Genomic DNA, 6,304 nt, shown 5'->3' with positions numbered 1-6,304 from the left:
GACTTTAAATAGATGACTCGAGACCTTGTGTGTGCACCGGCTAGGCTTTGGGCTTCTTCCCAAAGTTCCTTTGAGTTTTCACAGTGTAGAAGTTGTGTTGCAAGATCTTGAGTCATAGAGTTCTTCAACCAACCAAGGAGTTGTTGATCGCATGCCTGCCAGTCTTCATAGGCCGGATTCAATTGCTTGATTGTTACTGCATCAGCATCGGTATTTGTGGTGAACTCAGCAGGACACAACTTACGATCGCCATAGGGGATAATTATCCCTGTCCAACTTGACAGAAACAGTTGATGGAAGATCATTCTTGGTGTTTGAATTTGCAGCGGATGCCATGAAAAGAGGAAGAAAAAAAAAGAAGAAAAAAAAAGGAATGGATCGAGGGCCTTTAGGGCAATGAAGCTCTGTTACCAAGTTAGAAACTTGTATTTTATATATTTTGTTATATTCTACAGTACAGAAACATATGCATATATATACAAGTGAGTCTTGGAGACCAAGATCCAAGAATCATGCTAGCTATAATGTTTTGCCACTAATAAGGAAACTAATAATGCTAGGCTATTATTGTCTATTAATTATAATTTGATACTGTCATGACAGATCCAAGACATAATGGTTTATGTCTCTAACTAGTGGAAGCCCCACCATGGATTTTCAAGCAAGGAGAGGTCTTCGCTAGGGGACCCTTTTTCTCTGTTTTTTTTCATTATTGGGGTTGAAGACATTGCAAGGTTATTTAAAATTGCTTGTACTCTGTCTAATTTTCATCCCTTCAAAATTCAAATTGTCACATAATCTTGAGTTTGATCTTCTACAATTTGCAGACGAAATTTGGTCAATAAAAGTTGTGTTACGTGGTTTTGAATTGGCATCTGGCCTATGCGTAAATTTTCATAAATTTAAAATCTTTGGTTTTAACATTGACTCTAGTTTCTTGATGGCAGCATCTGACTTCTTATCTTGCGTAAATTTTCATAAATTTAAAATTTTTGGTTTTAACATTGACTCTAGTTTCTTGACGGCAGTATCCGACTTCTTATCTTGTGCAATCAATCATTTCCCTTTCATATTTTCAGGCCTATGAATCAGGGTCATTCCTTGTAGGCGTTCAACATGGGATCCCATTATTAGGGATGTATATGGACTAGGTAAACCCAATAAACACAGTAAAACCCACCTAAACCGATTCAAAAAAGTGGGATGGATCAGGTTATTGAGTGAATACGATTTTCAAAAATGCAAACCAACCCAACAATATCGTGGGTGATTATTTTACCTCACCCAAATTGGTGTATCATATATGGGTTGGGTTATGGTTTTGGCTAAATTTAACCCAAATCTACCCATATACACCCCTACCCATTATTTTGAAGCTTCGCAAGTGACTCTCATCTTGCAAAAGGTAAAGTTTTTCTCTTGGAGATCGTGAAACACTTTTAAACTCAGTTTTGAATTCCACCCCACTCTTTTATTTCTCCTTCTACAAAGCTTCGAAACTAGTAGTCCAAGAAATTATAAAGATTCAGTTTGCTTTCCTTTGGAATGGTGAAAAGAAAAAGGGGAGAATAAATTGGGTCTCCTAGTCTATAACCTGTAAATTAAAAATTAAGGGGGATTAGGGGTTAAGCATTGTGAATCCTTCAACATGGCACTCCCTTAAATATGAGAATGTCAAGGGATTGATTATAGATCCTTCTTGGTATGTTAACAGCAGGAAAGCATCAATTTGGTGGAGAGCATAACACCCTAAAACCCCAACACATAATATTACGAATATAACAAATAATCACATCTAGGGTGTTTCTCAATCACATCATAAACCTACTCTGTAACACTTTTTATAAATAAAACATATCATATCATAAACATTTGTCATTACATGCTCACCAATACATAGGCTCATTGCAGCGGAATTAATCAATAAAGCAACTTATCAATCAAATAAGTCTCATTGTAAATCTCTTTTTTTTAATTAAACTCAGTTATGGAAAAATGCCCTCAATATCAAAACAATGCAAAATGTCAAGAGTTATAGCATCTAACTCTTGCAACAACAACTTAAAGTAGAATAAATCATAAACGTTCATCATCTGGGTGTTACAGATCAGAGCAACGACATTCTAAAACGCATAAAACAGAAAAAGGAAGAATAACATCAACATCATCCTTTAGCCCTTAAGCAACTACTCACTTACCTGTTTGTCCGTACTCAAAGAAGGAGCACCGAACACCACGAACAAAAATGGGTGAGAATACACTCAAAATATATAATGGTGCAAAAGAAATGCAAGGGTAGTCAAAAAAAACAATTTAATCAACTTTCAGGCATTTCAATCAAGTAACTTAAAACAACACATTTGCACCAAAACATCACAATTCAATTTCACAGCAATTCGAATAACTCATATTCGTTAGCCAAAATAACCCGTTTACACAACAACACCAAACACTCATTCGCACAACCTTTATGTAATTCAATGTAGACAACAACTAACTCATGCATGTGGTACCAATTCAACCAAGGTTCTTCATACAAATTGGGTCCCAACATCTGAACTCCGAGCCCCTTGATCTAAACTCTAGACAAGCCATTAGTCCTCTCATCTGAACTTGTGACTCGCCTCTTTCACAACAACGATAATATAAAAAAAAATTTAGCCTTCGCCCCTTAGAAAACAAGATTCTGTTTCCAGGAACCCCCTGTCCCTTGTTTGGCTGACTGGACGAGAGGAATCTTGCTGACTTTCGAACCCAGGTAACAAGGGTTAATAGGCGCCCAACAAACCATTGAAGCAATATGCTCAATTGTTATAATTTCCAAAACAAATATATATAATATAATGTTATATAAACTAACATTTTAATTTTATATATTAAACGTTAACTTTTTTTATACTAATGTTAAAAAAACGTTTTACTAATTTTAATGTTATACTAACATTAAAACGTTAACTTTTTTTATAATATAATGTTATACTAATTTTACATTGTTTTAACGTTAACTTTTTTTATAAACTAACATTTTAATGTTATATATTAAACATTAACTTTTTTTTATAAACTAACATATTAATGTTTATTAACATTTTAATGTTATATAATATAATAAAATAAAAATGTTAAAAAACGTTAAAATGTTAATAAAAATATATAGATTTAAATTTTATATTTTTTAAAAACATTTAAAAACATATATTTTTTAAATTTTTTATAAATTTTTAAATATTTTTATAAATTTTTAATAAATATAAACGTTAATAAATGTTTATAAATTTAAATTTCTGCTAAATTTTTTTTAAATATTTTTAATAAAAACGTAAATAAAAACGTTAATAAATATATATAGATTTAATAAAATTTATATATAGATTTAAATTTTATATTTTTTAAAAACATTTAAAAACATGTATTTTTTAAATTTTTTATAAATTTTTAATAAATATAAACGTTAATAAATTTTTATAAATAATAAAAAAAAATTATAAATTTTTAATAAATATAAACGTTAATAAATTTTTATAAATGTTAAAAAATTTCAAAACATTTTTATTAACGTTTTTATTTTATTAACGTTTTATAATTATTAACGTTTTTATAATTATTAACGTTTTTAAATATATTATTACAGTTTTTTTCATTTATATATTATTGAAAAAGTTAGTTAAAAAATAAATAAAAACGTTAACTAAAAAAATTTATTAAAAACTAAAAAGTATTATAAAAAAAGAAAAATAATAGAGTATTAATATATAGAACTGATTTGCAATTATAAACAACAAAGTATGCATGGTTTGGTGGTAAGCTTGCAAGTTCATAACCTTAGTGACCTGGGTTCGAAACCCAGGTTTTGCAAGTTTGATTATTTGTAATTTTGCAAGCTTTCCAAAACCATGCCCAGTCAGCAAGATTCCCTTCGCCCAGTCAGCCAAACAAGGGATAGGGGGTTCCTGGAAACAGAATCTTGTTTTCTAAGGGGCGAAGGCTAAAATTTTTTTTAATAAGGGGGAAAACCGAATCTCGCTTATTTGGCAGGGGGTGAACACTATTTAACCCTTTAATCATTCATATAATTAATTAAATTCACCAAAATATACCCAAACAACAATCAATATTAAGTGCAGGACCGAATAATATAGAAAAATTGAACCAGAGCCTCAAAACACGTTCACGGACACGGTGACAGGAAATCCATCACCTGGGTGACGCCCATCATCCCCCTTTTCCCCATAGCTTCATCCCTGTGATGACCGGCAAGACACAACACTTTCCTGGAGACCATGACGGTCTCCTAGTCAGATAGTTAACGCCCGTCAGTGTCTTCAAAGGGCATGATGATCGGGTCGTCATGCAGGCGACGCCCGTCACCTTGTTAACAGAAGCAGAATCTCATTTTTCGCTATGGAGTCCATTCCAAACTCCGATTATCCATCCCAAATGCCCAAATTAACCAGAAACAGTAGTGAATTAACATATTATAATTGGTACATCATACATCTACCAATTAACATACAATATCATTGATTAATCACCACTTTTAACATTTCACTCATCATAATCATATCACTCATATGAACACAAACTCATACCAAATTCACCACAAGAACATACAATTTTCATGTAAAAATCAGCACACAAAAATCATATAATTACAACTTTTACATCATATATTCATGGTAATTTAATTCATCACATCAAAAATTCATCAATGAAAAAAATAGAGAAAAACCTAATGGAGATAAGGACTTCTCCCTACCTATCATGCAATTGACACCATATTTAGAGTAATTCTCCCTTACCTTGAATTTTTAGCAAAAGCACCTTCAAGCTCTAATAATGGATTCCACTACAAGAAAATTTCGTTTTAGCTTCAACATTTTAGCGGCACCCCCGACTCCGTTGCTAATAGTGTTGCTCATACGTCTGCATAAGCCGACCCTAATAGAAAAAGCCTTATCTACCCCCTATTGAAATGTTTGGAATGAGAATAAGCCAGTTACACCCTCTCTGATGTGCACGAAGGGATGGTTAGACAATATTTGGGCGTTTGGTCCCTTGCCAAGAAAGTCCTTAGAGCCAGATACTATTGGCCATCTATGGTCTTGGATGCCAAGTATTATGTGAAGATATGCAATCGATGCCAGAATTGCGAGAACGTCCACAACACCCTTCTATTTGAGCAGCGTGTGTTGGTATCACCTTGGCCTTTATCGCAATAAGGTATGTATATCATCACTTATTTTACCCTAGCACAAGGTCAACTTAGGCTTCTAATCGTGGCATTCGATTACTTCTCCCAAGTGGATTGAAATAGAGGCATTAGCGAAGATTACTATCGCCAACATTATGAAGTTCTTCATGAGACACAATTTTTCTAGGTACGAAATCTCTCGATCCATTACGACAGATAACATGACAGAATTCGTATATAAGAACTTAAAGAAACTACTTGAGGATTTAAAGGTCAGGAAACACTTCACCTTAGTGGAACATCTCAGATAAACAGGTAGGCTGAAGCGGCAAACTGAGTTTTGTTGAGAGGATTAAAGCGGAGACTGGAGGCAGCTAAGGGAAAATGGACCTATGAGCTTTCTCATGTTCTTGGGGCATATCAGACAACATCTCACTCAACAACAAGAGAGACGCCCATTCGAATTATGTATGGAGCCGAAGATATCATCCTTGTTGAAATAGGGGAACTTAGTTGGAGGACGACACGCCTCTTGCTGGATGAAGACAACACCTAGGAAATCAGGGAGGAGTCGGCTTTTAGAAGAAAGGAGAGAATCTACTACCCTCATGAGTGTTTTTGTGAAGCAAGTTGATACAAAGGATTCTGCAACTTTAATTCTAGATCTAGGGTTTTATCAAAGGACAAACTCAAAACTAAGAAGAACAATAAAATGGAAAACAATATCATTAATTTTCTGCCTTGTCTCTAAACCCTAAGGGGTTTAAATACATTCTTCCAACTAATGGATCATTTAAATGGGCTCAGCCCAACAGAAATAATAACATCAAAAAATTAGAACTATTAAAATATTAAATCACATAATCTTTAAATCAATTGGGCTTTGTAGTATTTCGTTTGGGCCTGCTATCATTACTGCCCGGTCCAAGAATAACCTTGTCCTCAAGGTTATGGGTTGAGAAAGTGTTGGGCCGGTGGAAAGCTGCAGTCCAATTTGAAGAAGAAACATCACGTGAAGGAAACGTTGGGGCAGTTGTAACAGGGGCAGAGGAAATTGGCAGCCAGCTGTCCTCGGGAAGTGCAGTGTCACGTGAAGGAAGCGTGTGGGAAGCT

The sequence above is a fragment of the Vicia villosa genome, linkage group LG6 (assembly GCF_029867415.1).
Source record: "Vicia villosa cultivar HV-30 ecotype Madison, WI linkage group LG6, Vvil1.0, whole genome shotgun sequence".
NCBI classification, from domain to species: domain Eukaryota; kingdom Viridiplantae; phylum Streptophyta; class Magnoliopsida; order Fabales; family Fabaceae; genus Vicia; species Vicia villosa.
This window is presented reverse-complemented; position numbering follows the sequence as displayed.